This window comes from Cervus canadensis, chromosome 3 (genome assembly GCF_019320065.1).
Source record: "Cervus canadensis isolate Bull #8, Minnesota chromosome 3, ASM1932006v1, whole genome shotgun sequence".
Lineage (NCBI taxonomy): Eukaryota > Metazoa > Chordata > Mammalia > Artiodactyla > Cervidae > Cervus > Cervus canadensis.
In genome coordinates, this window is record NC_057388.1 from 104619863 (window position 1) to 104636774 (window position 16912).

The following is a 16912-nucleotide window of genomic DNA, read 5'->3' on the forward strand; positions in this document are numbered from 1 at the left end:
TACTGTTATTTCTGCTCTTTGAGTTATTTACATTTATTTAATCAGTATTTTGTCATACACACCAAAAATATGAATACAAATTCCTGTTTTAGAAATTGTGTAAAAATTGAACTACTACACCTCTCTGTAGCTCCTCATGACTGACATCATGTTGGTGTCTTGAAATCAGCCCTGATGGGAGTTAGCTCTGTACACCTTGGAAATTAGTACATGCTACATTTCAATGTTGTTGATCAAGTTATCTGAATTTTTTCTCCAGGGAGCTATTTGTCAACCAACTAGCAGGGTATCAATGGATGAAACCATAATATGGGCTGCAAGACTCAGCTCAGGCCTAGATCTGTGATATTGGCCAGTTTGTTAAACTTTTAAGCTTCATTATACACAAACTTACAAAATGAAGTTTTGGGAATGGGTGGTCTTTGTAAAAACACTGAATTTTAAAGTAGAATCCAGCTTTGCTATCTAATGAGCAGGAATGTAGCATAAAGCAGTCACGTTAATTTAGCACTCACACAGAAAAACATAATTTATTTAAAAATGACATACAATTTATCTCAATAATGCATCAACTTCATTGTCAGGAGTTTTATTTAAAAAAAAAAACGCAAAGAGAGAGAGAGAGGTGTTCCGGAAAAATTCCAGATAACTTGATCAACAAGCAGATTATATATTGTAAAGTATGTTAACAACTGCATCTAATCAGTTTTATCCTATAATGAAAATCCACTTATTCTGTGGCATTTAAAGTTTTAGAAAAGTTAAAAATCAAAATGCAAATCTGCAAATTGTGTTTTTCCTACAAGTAGTTCAAATGTATTAAACATTATGGAAATACATTATTTAAATTGAACATTGAAATGCATTGATCATATTTGATTTCATTTTGGTTACAGACAAGAGCAACTTTGCTTTGCAGTGTAAGGATCTCTCTATTCTAATTGTGATATGAAAAATTGCCTAAGAAAATCTTTTTTAAAAACTGAAATTGCCTTTTTTTTTTTTTTAAGTAAATAGTAGTAGCACCATTCTTATGTCAAAGGAGAAAGAAAAAAGTAAAAGCATTTACCAGTATGTCTTTTCTGGTCCTCATTCTATTACTTAGCCCTTTGAAAAAAAAGAAAAGCACATATCTTCAGTAGGATGAATTTTCCGGAAAAATATGCATCATTAGTAGAATGAATTTAGTTTTTTAATAACTACTTCCTCTCATAATTTATTTATAATAAAATCTTCTAAATGCCATAGAATCGAGCAGCAAAAATGTTAATTACTACTAACTTCAACTTGAATATAACTATCTTGGTAATACATTAGAGCTCTTGACCCTGCAAAAATATAGCGGTTGTCTTACAGAAATGGGGTCCACCAGGTCTCTCCAGTCCACACCAAGACCTCTGGTGCGTAGTAGAGACTCAATAAAACACAATGAGTGAATGAATGCTTAGGTGGATATGAAGTATTTTCTCCTTTTGAGATTAAAGTCACAATTCATGAAAAATAAAATGTGAGAAGGGCTTTACAGTGGAAAAGATAACATAACACTCATTTCAAAAATGCGATGACTTGTTCTTCCTGCTTCTATTTCAGTTAGTTCTTCTCTGGTTGGAAGTACTCTCGGTCAGCCAGCCAGGGGGACTCAATCGAGGGTTCCATCATGTACAACCGTGAGTTACCATGCAGAGAAAAGGAGGAGGCCAGGTCCCTATCTGGAGAAATTCATAATCTCATATCCATAAGAGAGCTGCTATAGGATTTTTTTTAAATATAAAAATAGAGTACACATCCCCCCCGGGCTTCCCAAGTGGCTCAGTGGTAAAGGATCCGTCTGCCCATGCAGGAGACCCGGGTTTGATCCCTGGGTTGGGAAGATCCCCTGGAGGAGGAAATGGCAAACCACCCCAGTACTTTTGCCTGGAAAAGTCCACGGACAAAGGGGCCTAGAAGACTATAGCCCATGGGCTTGAAAAAAGTCAGACACGACTGAGCCCCCGAGCAGGGGCATACACACTTCCAACCCACCCACCATTCGAAGGCAATTTCTTCAAGTTGATCTCTGAGTCAGTGGTCTTACATCTTACCTTTCAGTCAGCTCCTGTTCATTACACACTGCAGTTACCAGACAGCTGTCTGCGCTTAAGGATGTCAGCTGTGGATTTCCCAGGGGAGTGGTCTCTGCCACCCTGACCACGGTCAACTCCATGAACCAGGGAGCCCTGACACATCTCTGGATGATGACAGACTCAGGGTTTCATGGTCGTCCCTCCCATAGGAGACGAGCCTCAGCGTTCTCAGTGCCTGGCCTTTCCCTAGAGATGTATGTGTTCACGGGTGGTGACAGAGAGCTGAAGGACTTGGGAACATTATTCAGTGTTCCAATTATTAGCAAAAAGGCAAGCAGATGGAGCAGAGAAATAATATCTTTGGCTAATTATCCAAACGGATGAGCTGACAGAACTTTACACTCTCCCATGAGAGCCGAAGGGTCGTGAAGCCCCTGCCAACTCTGGCCAAACTGGCCGGCTGCCGCCAAGCCTAGGACCCGTCGTCTGCCTTCCCTTCCGCTCACCTGAGGCTTCTGGGGCCACAGCCCTTCTACTGTTTTGGAGGGAGGTAGGAGAAGGCTTTTGTTGTTCCTGTTGCAGTGATAGCCTGCTTGGATGCCAGATTTGCTGTTACATGTCAGAGTAAAAACATTTAAAAATCAAATTTGCTAAACACAGAAGCCTAAATGGGTATTTAAGCATCTACATGTCCTTTTGAGCGATATTATGATGGCCCCGTACATTCTTTCTCTTGCAAAGAATGCGCAAAAATCTCATTGGTGAATTTCCCATCCACCCAAGCATCCTGTCATCTCTCCAAATCACCTCACTAAAGACGTCTCTCTTTCTTCCTCAGCGATGGCTCAGCATTTTGGCAGAGAACGGAGGGCTCCATGCTTCCAAGATGAATTTGGGCATGAGCCTGTTCACACCATCCTGTTCAACAGTTTTTGCTGCCCTCCTAACCCTACGCAGATGTCTCACAAAAGCAACGTGCACTTGTGGAGGACAGGCAGGAGAAATAGGGCAAAACCATCACCCCAGCAACTCAAAGCACAAGACCTGTTTAAAGGTGAATCAATAACATGAAACCCAAATGCAGAGTAAGTGCATTCATACTATATGTTCTACCCAGCTTAGGCCTAGTAATGCAAATCTTAGGTATTTGCAGGAAATATTGTAAGCTCTCTCCACCTTTTCCACTCCATTGAATCTCTCAAAGGCTCTGAGTTACCTTTTTCTCACACCATTACCTCCAGTACAAATGAGCTCCTTCTGGGGTTCATATTTCTCATCTTCCCAGAAATATTCCATTTCCTCCATGCACCTGAAGACCCCCGGCCTTTTAAAATTCCTAGGAAGTTCCCTCTGCTAAGAGAAATAATGTGATCTATAGCATTAGATTAAGTGAAGTGTTTAATTTCAGATAGTGATTCTAGCCCTTTCTGGATAATGTAAGGATAGCAAAATGAAATTTACTAACCAAGGAGTTCAGAAAAAGCAATAAATCATTAAATGCGACTTGATAGAGATGTGGGATTCCATTTCTCTTATTAGCTTGACTGCTTTTGGTTAATGGGATCTGACTTTTAACATGGTAAAATATTAAGTTTACTTACTCTATGTGGCAAGGTTTAAAAAAAATCAAAATATTTATCAGTCTTTGGAGAAAATAAAATGAAAAAAAATGTTGCCATACAAATGTGTCAGTAACTAAACACATGAAGTGTAATTCACTTTATCACTCATGCATTATCAAACCAAGCAGGGTTTCTTTCTGTCTCGTTACTGTTGGAGATGTGAGATCACAGGCTTAAAGTTAGGAGGGATCAGAGATAGCACATCCAATTACTTAGAATACTCCTGTTATCTCTATCACATATATGATTTTAAAAAAAGGCTTAAGCATATTTTAAAAGAAGAGGGGGGCTTGCCTCGATTCTCATAGCTAATTTGTGCTCGAGTTGAAATGTGAACACTAGTGCAAAGCTAGTAGTTTTTTGACACTTTGCTATCTAATATTTGATCTATAAACACACACAGACACTCTTAATATATACCCTCATTAGTAATCAACGGATACTGTGTATTATGCTGTGCATAGGTGGACTCACCCAAAGGATAAAAATGATGAAGATGAATGAATGTGCTACTTACAGAGGTGTAGCCAAGGAGTGGTGAAGCATTTGAGACTGGCCATGTGGGGAGACCATCCTCACCTCTCAGACAAGAGGGTAAATCAAGAATTGATGACAGCCCAGTGTGAAGGAGAGGAGGAGGAGGGGGGAGATTAAATCACAGGACTCAGCCCTTGTCAGACCAGAGGCCAATAATTAGGTGATGGGGTCAGGGTAGAATTAATATCCCAAACTTCCCACAAATGGAAAGTCAAGGTCCTAAGTGATGAGACTTATGAAGGTGACTCTTCCTAGGGATCAAACCTCAAAGAGAAAGGCAGGAGATGGATCTGAGGAGACACTCAAGAAAGACAGAGAATAGCCAGCACACTCACCAAATGATGGCTGAAGAAGTTAGCTGAACTTTGTGCAAAAGTGTATGCACACAACGTTAAGTACAATATTATTTATAAAGGTAGGGCGTTGAAAAGAACATAAATCATTGACAGTAAATTACTGGAGAAATCAATTCTAGATGTGACCCATAACTTTTCAGCTGAAAATTATGAAGTGATTAAAAGCATTCTCTAAAGAATATTTATTGAAATAGGCATATCTATGTTCTAAGTCAAATCAAAAGGCTATAAGCATGCACATGTTTTTATATGCATGCCCATCTGAATGAATTTGAACATATATGTATAACTACATATTTATATTGACATTTATATAAAAACTAAATTGATTTGATACACATAAAATGAAGAGCTTAAATTAGATTGACATTAGGATGAACAATAGTGTTTGTTCTCTTTTAAGTTAGACTAGAGTCATGGGCAGAGTGAGGGGTAGGGACTTTGCCTTGAAATTGATGTGACATGCTTTCACAAACACTAAATATACATTTTTTCATAAATATAAAACTATTAGGATAAAAAGTAGAGATTTACTCTAGGTGAAGGTCAATATTTGCAATGTATCTTGTATTTTTAAAATATGATGTATTTTTTAAATACAATGTATTTGTTTTTTAAAATATTGTTGACTATTGTCAAATAAAATCAGTTTAGGCCAGTAAACATCTTGCAGTTCAGATTTATGATTACTCATCATTATAATACATTGGTTCTTATACCTTCTAATTTCTATCTTCCTTGTTTTCCTCTTCATTTGTATGAATTTAAATTGAAAAACATATTGCAATTTTTTCCTACTGATAACAATGACCAAATTAGGAGGATATTAAGTGATATTGCACTGAAAAAATGTATATTCTCTACAATGAAATGCCATACACTCAGCATCTGAAGCATTTCATTACCCAGTTTCTCAGGTCTCCTTAAAACCCACATATAGATTAGACATTTATTCTGCAGGGATCAATTTCTCTAGTGTACATTTTCAGTTGAGCTTGACCATCAGAAACATGAGATAATAACAAGAAATATGAATGCTATAACAAACAGAAAAATACTTGACACAGATCCCAATCTCTAAGTGCTCAGAGAAATCAAGCAAAACTCTAATGTCTGTCATATTCAAAAAGAATTCTTGTTAAAGGAAAGAAAACAAGATCAAATGTAAATATTGAACCAACAGTGATATTTGGAAGTCAACAAAGGATAGCAGGCTAAGGAAATGTTAAAATATTGAGAAATTTTAAAAAATAAAAGCAAATAATGAAATAAATGAAACTTAGAAGGAACTGCAAAATCAATAACAATAATAATGTTTTAATCCAGTAGATATTTTTATTTACCACTCATATTCTACTATTTCTATTTCACCAGAATCTTCTCACAATAGTTTGATTAATTTATATCTAAGTAGCTTGCCTCCTCTAGCAACAACTTCCATTCATAAAAAGCCGTCAATACATAGACCCTGGATCATTTTCTTAAGTGTTCACATGATGTTCTAGTTACTTCAAAGACTAAAATGCTCTGTGCACATTTAAAAAATAGAAACCATGTGAACAAAGCACTTAACTGCCTTCTATGGTCAAATGGAGGAAGCCACAGAAATAAAATACAAGTCCAAGTGTAAACCAGGAAATGCTTCCATCCAGAAAGGGAGAAATCAGGACGGTTTCAGTTTTTCCAGGACAAACAATCCTGGAAATTGGGGAGGTTTGAGCTGGCCTCAAAGAAGGATACTGTTTTACACAAATCTTTGAATGAGAAAAACAAATAATATCAGACTCCAGAAATTTGCTGGGAGCTGATGAACAAGAAATGCTCACCTTTGTCTTTCATCAGTCATTGGTCTCCTCACATTTTTTTCTTCTGCTTTTTACCCTACATTCCGCTGTTCCTCTCTCTGTCTCGTTTTCTTTCTTCCCCCTCCCTCCCTTCTTCCCTTTTTCACTCCCTTTCTCAAGTTATCATAATATGTTTAATAATACCTATTGTGTCTTTTATTTCCTACTCTTCCATTACAGGGAAACTGCAATTGCAACTTTCATGTTAATTTACCATGTATTACCAACAATTAAATTGATCTTTATCTGAATATAATCTTCAGTTGATTATTCATATCTGATATAGGATGATCAATTTTACTTAACCAAAGTGGAAACCTAAGGAACCTTCTATGAAAAAGAGCAAGGGAGCCTAGGTCTGTTTGCTCATCACTTTTTAGTGCAGAATTCTTCTTCACTTGCTGAATGGCAGCTTTCAAAGATTGATATCCAGGCTCTGTGACTTACTGGGTATTACCGACCTTGACCAAGTCAACCTGTCAGTGGCTCGGTTTGTTCTCTGAAATGGGGATAGGTAGTGGATGTAAAGATTAAAACGAGCTAATATTTGTAAAGTTTTAGAATGGTTCTTGGCACTTAGGAAGTGCTATATGTATCTGCTAAATAATATATCAAAAACCAGATTGCCTTCACGAAATTTAGCTAGGTGGCAAGCCTGCTTCTGAGCAGCCAAGATAGATATGACAAATTATGCTGAATTTCAGGTCTAAGGTGGAAAGAATGAAAAAATATGCTTGCTGATTAGAGTATATTGAGAATCACATCACTGAAGAGATGGCCTTCATTCTGTTCTTCAAAAACTGTTGAAGTGGTTGCACATCTAAATAAAAACAGTCCCTTTGGCTGCCATCTAATGAGTGGTTTCTTCCTTTTTGATCACTTTAAAATTAAAATAATTTAAAGATTGAAGTAGCAGGAGAATCTTGCCTTTGGGGTCTCATGTTTTGGAAATGCATAACTGCAAGAAGACGACCATGCAAAGCCACCGTCATGATGATGAAAAATCATGCCCAGAAGGCATAACACTACTTTAAAGAAATATTTTAGAACATTTTTCGAATCAAAGGTCATAGACAGTAGAACCTACTAAAACACACAATTTCCAGAAAAAAAAATCAATACAATGTTTTAACTCTAATACAAATGGAAATGATAAGAAAAGTAATTTATAGTAACTTATATGCACTTCTGTACGTTAATACTCAAACACATGGGACTTCACTGGCAGACTTTGTGCTCTCAATCCAGGGGGCTCAGGTTCGACCCCTGGTTGGGGAACGAAGATCCTGCATGCCGGCCACCATGGCCAAAAAAAAGAAAACTCAAGCCCAATGAGTTTGGAAAACACCAAGCAGTTTGTAGAGCTCACCCTATTCAAAGTCCCTGTGGTTTTGTGAACTGTACACACAGGCGAGATGGCAATCCTGCAAGGGTTATGCTATTAATCCCCAAAGTTTCATTTTAAAAAGGTCCTTTTCTATTTAGAAATATAAAAAGGACACAGTTGATTGTTGAAGCTCTGAGAATGGTAAAATGTTTTGAAGGAAGAAGCTTGATATTAACCTGTTTTGACAGATGATCCCTAGGCCATGCAGGGAACTCGATGGAACCCGGGCTCTACAATTTACTCTAGAGACTGAAGATGGGTTAACTTCCTTTCCAGAGTTCGACGCCAGCATTCTGGTGCAATCTGTAAAAGGAGCAGCTTCACTGAACACTTAACCAAATATGACACGTCGTGGGAGAGGCAGGGAAGCTGCCGGCTGTGGCTACCACGCCTGACTACTCAACTAAGTGATGGAGCTTAGCTCCTGTTTCATTCGATTCTCATTCTTATACATCAAGAGAAACACGAGAGGTGGCAACGAGAATTCAAAGAAACTGTCTTTAGGACTGGGGATTGAGCTTGTGTAACTCTCCACCGTAACTGTGTGAGGTAGAAAACTAGCTCGCCCTGTGTTCGTTTCCCTGGGCTGCCATGACAAAGTCCCAAAGCCGGGACACTATGGACAAGAGAAGTTCATTTTCTTACTGTCCCGAAGGCTAAGTCGAAGCTCAAGGTGTCCTCTTCTTGGCTTGTACATGGCCATCTTCTCCCTGTGTTGTCCTCATGCGATCTTTATTCTGGATCTTTCTCTGCCCAAATTAGAAAAGGCAGTTTCTTTGTTCACTCCTGAAACGTGGAAGCATTAGTATGTGTTTAAAAATGGTGGGGGCCCAGCTGTTAAGACTTCATGCTCTTACTGCAGAGGGCTCTGGTTTGATCCCTGGTCAGGGAACTTAAGGTCTCACATGCTTTGCGGTGGGGACAAAAAAGGAAAAAATAAATGGTGGAGGTAAAAGAGGAGGAGGGGAGAGATAAACATTAATTTAAAAGGGTTCATGAATGTTACTCAGAAATAATTCATTTCATTCTATCTCAATATTAAAACCTCTTACTTTTCTTAATTTTTGTAACACAAAATCTTTTGGTTTTCTTCCCAGCCACTGATCACGCTGTCTCAGTTACCTCTGTGTCTTCTCCTTGCCCAGCTGATCTTCTGAATATTTGAGTGCTCTAAGATGCTTGCTACATTCCTTCCCTTCCATATCTTCACATTCATTTTCAGACAATCTTATATAATTTATTTCCATCCCCAGTTTTTATCTCAAACTCCAGACCAGACATCTATTGACATACTGAACATCCGCAGTTGAATTTCTCAGGAACATTACAAAATTTTAATTATCTGAAAGAGAATAATTCTTTTCATGCCAAATCTTCTTCTGCTCTGACCCTTCTCTCTCAGGTAAATGATATCATTACACATACTGTTACTTATGAAAAATTAAAAATAGATACATTATTGCACAAAAATAGCAGGCAGACTTGATTTCCTCTGTTCACATATAATCCATTAATAGGTCATTTGACCTTACTTCAAAATTTTACCCAATATATCCGTTTCTCTCCATCTCCTTTAGAATTATAGCAGTTCAAGCTACCATTATCTGGCCTGGTTTTGCTAATTGACGTCTCTCCTTCCTGTCCTGGTGCCCTGTCTGTTTCTAATCTGTTTTGAAGACCTCATCAGCTACTTGCTTCCTGCTTGTTCCCTGGCCTTTAACCAAACTAAGCTAACACATTGCAATTATACTAAATGTATCACCTCTTTATAGCTTTGAAAAAGATATCCCTTTTGCAAAGAAAAAGAATAAAGAGAAGGAAGAATGGGAGCAGAAGGGGAAGGAGAAGAAGAAGAAGAAATGCTTCTCTTTTATATTTTCATAGGATTGATTTATTCTTTGGATCTCAGCAAGAAACAACTTTGCTTCCACAAGAAGTCTTTATTAATCTTTGAACTGCAAGGAGATCAAACCAGTCAATCCTAAAAAAAAAAATAATCAATCCTGAATAGTCACTGAAAGATGGATGCTGAAGCTTCAATACTTTGGCCACCTGATGTGAAGAGCTGACTCATTAGGAAAGATCCTGATGCTGGGAAAGATTGAAGGCAGGAGGAGAAGGAGACAACAGGGGATGAGATGGTTGGATGGCATCACCATCCTAAATGGACATGGGTTTGAGCAAGCTCTGGGAGATAGTGAAGGACAGGGAAGCCTGGCATGCTGCAGTCCATGAGGTGGCAAAAAGTCAGACATGGCTGAGCAACTGAACAGCAACAATGGTTAAATCACATTGATTTTAATTGTAATCAATCATTTATCACTACATAATATTTCATCTCATCCTAATATGATGAAAGACCTAGAAGATCAGGTATCTTAATGATCTTGTTTATTGCTCTATACTCAACACCTAGAACACCTATACTCAACACTTAGAACACTTATACTCAACACCTAGAATACCTATACTCAACACCTAAAACATCTATACTCAACACTTAGAACACTTATACTCAACACCTAGAACACCTATACTCAACACCTAGAACACCTATACTCAACACCTAGAACACCTATACTCAACACTTAGAACACTTATACTCAACACCTAGAACACCTATACTCAACACCTAGAACACTTATACTCAACACCTAGAACACCTATACTCAACACCTAGAACACCTATACTCAACACCTAGAACACTTATACTCAACACCTAGAACACCTATACTCAACACCTAAAACACCTATACTCAACACCTAGAACAATGCCTGACCAGTCACAGACTCAGTGGCATAAAATGAATGAATGAAAGAATAAAACTTTGAGATGTTTGTATCTCTCTCTCATTTTATCTGATACTCTTTTCCCCCAAACAGTACAATGAAAATAGAAATAGTGTTTCAAGGATGAAATGAGATGAAATTCAATGTATCTTGTGGTCTTTGAAATGCTAGACAAGTGTACTTGGTGAAAAAGGAAACACCCTCCGTGTTGCCAGTTCTGAAACTGTCCAGATATTAACATTTAATGGTTAGAAATGTGTGTCAGTTTTCTTCGTGATATTCTAGTCAATAAATCTGGTTATCTAAATTATAAAATTATTTTTCTTGGCATCAATTAAATTTATTTTTATTTTGAATGTAAACAGAGCACCTTATAAATATTTTTATTTCTGCCGGAGTGCAGGGGAGTTAGACATTATTTCCTGGTGAAACAGAAGATACAAAATTTGAGTGAACAGTAGGTTAATCATACCTTTTAGGCTAATCAAGCATTTTCTTTCGTTGGTGTATGGAAATACCCATGTTCTTTAGCAGTCTTTCCAGTTAAAACAAAAGAGGAAGTACTTCTACACTATTTTTTAATCTAAAACAAATCATATCACCTTGCTCTTAATCTCACACTCTGCCTGCTATAGGACTATAAACAGTAAATTACAGTTTTGTTTTGCTTTGTTTTTAGTTTTAATTTCTTTTCTCTTCTTCCTTTGACATCTTCTCTAAGGATTTTTTAAAAGTAATTATAAGTGCTATTCAAAACTGTAATTAGGGGATTGATTTAAATATTAAAACCTTCAAAATCTTTCCTTTAATGTTTTAATAGGTGTTCTATTGAATTTACATGATCACTCTGTGTTTTAAGAACTATGAGAAAAAATAGTACAAAAGTTGAGATAATATTTGGATTTATCATATTTCTGATTATGTTTAAAAATCAATATTGTTATTTTGGGGGAATCTAAAGTAACCTATTGTAGACTACATTTTCCTTCATTCAGTTTTATTCTATTGATTTTACGTAGTTAACATTACAGACATTGTAGAATATGAGCTAATGGTCTCAGTTCAGGGATAGATGCCTCAAGACTTAGACCTCTGCAAGCTATTTCATGCTCTGATGATAGTCTGTTTATTTGGTTTTGATTTCTGTTTTAATTATTATTATTTACCCTAAAATGAGAATGGACTACGGCCATCTTTAAATTTCTTTCTACACTATAAGCAACTTCAGGTCAATGGAGGAAGCTACTTTGCAACAATAGTATTCAACAGGGATAAGTTAACAATAAGTACTTGATGGCTGTAATTATGTAGATAATTTCCCTCTTTACTTTGCTTGGAGAAGCTAAAATATCTCTGTTTTGTTTCTCTCTTTCATATACACACTTTTTTTTTTTCTGAAAATAAGAACCATATGCTATGTGGTCTTTGAAGTTAAATGAAGGGGAAAAGTTATTTATATTTTCTGTATATATTCTTTCCAGGGTAGTCTGGAGTAGATTAGTTTGTTAATTATTATAACACAATTTTATCAGTTTTTTAATAATCCTCAAATATAGTGATGAGAGGAGAATTCATTTGAGAAACGAGTTAATGAGAGTGCTTTACCCAGAGAATTCCTAATCTATGTGGTATCTGCTTTAACTAAATATTTATTTAAAAGATCTTCCTCAAAGCATGGAAATACAACTGCATTACTCACTTCTACCACTGAAGGCAGTAAAGTTTAATTAGGTTTTGAAATTTTGAGTTTAGTTTTGTGCAATCCCATTTTACTTTCAAATGGGCACACTGGGAACATTCTGGCTAGTTGTGTGCATAAAAGCATGGATTTGTGTGAATCCATAAGGATTTGAACCCCCAATTCACAGTTTGTTGTGGTTATTGAGTTGCTAAGTCGCATCCGACTGTTTGAGATCCCATGGACTGCAGCACGCCAGGCCTCCCTGTCACTATCTCCCAGAGTCTGCTCAAACTCATGTCCATTGAGTTGGTGATGCCATCCAATCATCTCATCCTCTGTTGCCCTCTTCTCCTCCTGCTTTCATTCTTCTGCAGTATCCTGGTATTCTCCAAAGAGTTGACTCTTCGCAAGAGGTGGCCAAAATATTGGAGCTTCAGCTCGGCATCAGTCCTTCCAATGACTATTCAGGGTTGACTTCCTTTAGGACTGACTGGTTGGATCTCTTTGCAGTCCAAGGGACTTTGAAACTTATTCAAGTAGGAACAGTGCCAATGCAATTTCCTTAGGACAAACTTCACTGTGTGTCGTTAAGCTTTTTTTTTACCCACTCCTCCACTTGTCATTATTTTTTACTGTGAGTCATAAACTGCATACCAATCCTCCTCTAGGATGTCAAACTGGATGAGGAGGAAAGGATGGAACATACTGAGCTCTTTGTTTGCTCCAGGGATGATGACTTGAGAGGGCAGATTGAGAGAGTGAGGCTGAGGTCACAGACTGATTTCATACAGTAGCTTTGGATCCTTCCAAGCATATCTGTGAAGTCATCAGATTTTTGTCTTACTATTTCAGTTTATTTTTGTGTGTGCATTCATCCTCCTGTCTATGGAATCAGTGGACAATCATCAGAATTGACGATCTTAGCCAAGAAGATCCTTTTAGGGTGACATTAATTATCTTAGGGTGAAATTACCCTCGGACTTTTCCTATCAGAATACGAACATTAAGAAAGAGAGCAAACACAAGAAAAGTTGTTGAAGTTTCTTCATCAATAAAATTGAGAGAATTCTTAAGATGTTTTTCTGATGACACATGTAAACCAATAACTCAAATGACTGAACAAGAGTCACATATTAATTAATTGAGAATACTTTACTGAGTGACTACTAAATGTTAAGTGTAAGCCATTCCCAACTTTTCCTGCCTCTGGTGGAATTTAAGTCATGGACTCTGGCAGAAGAAAGAACAGAAAAATCTCTCTTGAGTCCATTTATCTGGTAACTCACCCCAATGGCAACATAAGCAACAATTTCACAAACGTGAATTTAAAGCAGCAATGTGGTGAAAGCATTTCTTATTAACTCTAGATATCATACATTGTAAAAACGAACACTGCTAGATATTAATACATTGTAAAAATGAACACTGTCACATTTCAAATATTTTAAAAGCAGATGATAGTGGGCTTTTACTCTCAAGTTGAGTGACTATGAAGTATGCTACATGTTGGAGAGTACTTAAGTGTTGGCATATGGTATTACTTATGGTTTATTAAATGCAAAGTATATTAGTGTATTTATCAAGATTACACCTAAACTGAGACTAGCATGCATAGGCTTATAAGAATCTGATACATGTGTATTTTGTCCCTCTCATCCCCCTCCACACACAATTTAAATTATCTCAGAAAATGAAAGTTTTAGCTAATTTATTTCAGTGACTCCCAATGCAGACATCTCTTCATGACTTTTAGTCTCTAATGGGAATTTTGGGGTGAGGGACAAAGGATGCAGAACCTTCTGTGAAATGAAAATACCAACAGGTCAGTCTATAACCTTTATAGTAACCACCAATTATTAGCTTACTGTTAGTGACTGTTACTTACAGTAGACTAGCATTATCTCCGGTATTTAGCATTTATGAAGATGGTATAAATTGAAAATATGAGAACTGGCCTATATACAATATGACTTGAAGTTACTTACAAAAGAGAGTCTTTTCATCCAGAAAAGTTATAACCATGGTCCCAGAGAGATATGAACACAGAGAATGCTATATAGTCAAATAATTGTTTACTACAATCTTGTTTGAAAAGACCCTGATGCTGGGAAAGATTGAAGGCAGGAGGAGAATGGGACAACAGAGGATGAAATGGTTGGATGGCATCACTGACTCAACAGACATGAGTTTGAGTAAACTCCGGGAGTTGGTGATGGTCAGGGAAGCCTGGCTTGCTGCAGTCCATTGGGTTGCAGAGTCAGACACAACAGAGCGACTGAACTGAACCATGTCATACTATTTCTTAGCTACAGGAATCATGTCACCCTGACAAAGGAAAAAAGAAAAAAAAAAAAAAAGAATAGACCAGATTAAAACTTCAGCCTATCTCAAAGATCATCCACTTCTGTGCATTTTGCCCCTCATCATGACCTCATTCCCATCAGGTCTTTTTAAGAGAGTGAAGAGTTATCTTTCAAGGGGTAAGTTCAGTTCCAATTTTCTGCTTGGGCAGGCACTTAGGACTTGAAGAAGATGCAGAGAACATTAGAAAAAAAGCAAATTTGAAAGATATTGCACTAATTCTGAGATCAGGAAAAAAATCTGATCTCACACCATCAATTATAACATATGCAGTTAAAATGAAAGATTACATTACCAAATTTATGAATTATTAAAGAAAATTTCAATCATGTCTGTCTACTCAACATTACTAAAGCAGGTATATATGAGCTAATTATACATGAGAAATACTGTTAAATAATGTGTAAATGGAAAAGCCATCTTCCCTCTCTCCTCCCCATTCTTGGCTAAATGCTTATCAAGCAGAAAGTTCACTAGACCGAGAGATCATTAAATATTATATTATCACATAAATACCTTACATATTGTTAAATTATAATACCATAGTTATTTAGGTGTTGATAAGAATTGCTATCCTAGGAGAACATAAATATATAAAAGAGAATACACTTTTAGAAGAACCATGTTTATTCTGAAGCATGTAGTTAAAGCCATCTCTGAAATTCATTTAACAATTATCACACAGATTAGAGTGAAATAGAATTTATTCTTGGTTTCCTTTAGGTGATATAAAGCACAACTATAGGTCCTGTGATTTTATTCATCTCTGCATAAGCAAAAGAGGCCAGGGCATCTCCTATTGCCTGATAAGGCACTGCAACCTCAGGGGAATTAGGAACACCACGAACTATGGAATCTAGCTTTAAATGTTTGGCAGTAACTCTGCAAACCAGCTGAAAATGTTTAGGCAGTAATTATCACCTCCAAGCCTGCTCCACTCAATACCTTCCGCACTGCAAGTTGAGGACATAATAAATAAATTGTATAGAGATTTAAGTCAAGTCAGCTTCCTGGGTGGAGTGAAAAGAATGTTCTCAGCAATGTGTAGTTTCAAATCAGTGATGGTGACTCCTACAGTTAAAACACTCATTGTTCTTTTGTTTGTTTATTTGTTTTGTTCTTAAAATGTCCAGATTGTCAGAACAATATGCCCTGTTTGCTCTATTGTGCACCCTGGTCTAACCTGGCTACTAGTTTAATGTAATGCTTGTATTGGATTTTAAATGCTCCTGATACCATTCAACTTTCTCAGTGGGCCTGGCATTATCAGAAATTGATAGAAAGAAAATGGAAGTTGAAAGACCAAGAAATACTTAAGGAAAATTTTGAAGATCTTAGATGTTTGGGCATTCAAAAGGCAGGCATTACATAGTATAGCATTTAAAGAAATCTTTTTTTTTTTCCTTCTGATTAAAGCCTTATTTTTTTAATCCAAAAATTTTTGAATGAATTTTTAGTGTAAAAATATTGAGGCATGAATTTGATTTCAGTATAGAATTTTGTATCATTCGTTTGTATCATTGATAATAATAATAGCTCTCTATATGAGCCAGGGATATTACATACATTATATATAATTCTCAGAATAATTTAATTGCATAGGTATAAATATGAATGTAATCTTATAAATGAGGAAATTAAGCATACCTTTTGTGAGTATGTCAAAGAGGGTTGCAGAGCTGAAACAAAGACCCAGAGACCAGATTCAACAGTCATTGTATAAATGGATTCCTGGAGGATCACCTGATTCTCCTTTCTGTGTGATTATAACACTCAAAAGTAATTCACTTAATATTATTGTGTTTTGGATGTGGTAGTTTTTTTTTTTTTTTTTTTATGTTATTGTGCCTTGAATATAACTTTTGTTTCTTGAGGTATTTTTTGGTAATCTATTTTTTAGCTAGTTCTAATCTCTCATGTAAATAAAACTCTAATTTTATTTTATTTTATTTTTTCATTTATTTTTATTAGTTGGAGGCTAATTACTTTACAATATTGTAGTGGTTTTTGTCATACATTGACATGAATCAGCCATGGATTTACATGTATTCCCCACCCCGATCCCCCCTCCCACCCCCCTCTCCCCCCAATTTCCTCTGGGTCTTCCCAGTGCACCAGGCCCGAGCACTTGTCTCATGCATCCAACCTGGGCTGGTGATCTGTTTCACCCTTGATAATATACATGTTTCGAAGCTGTTCTCTCGAAACATCTCACCCTCGCCTTCTCCCACAGAGTCCAAAATTTGTTCTGTACATCTGTGTCTCTTTTT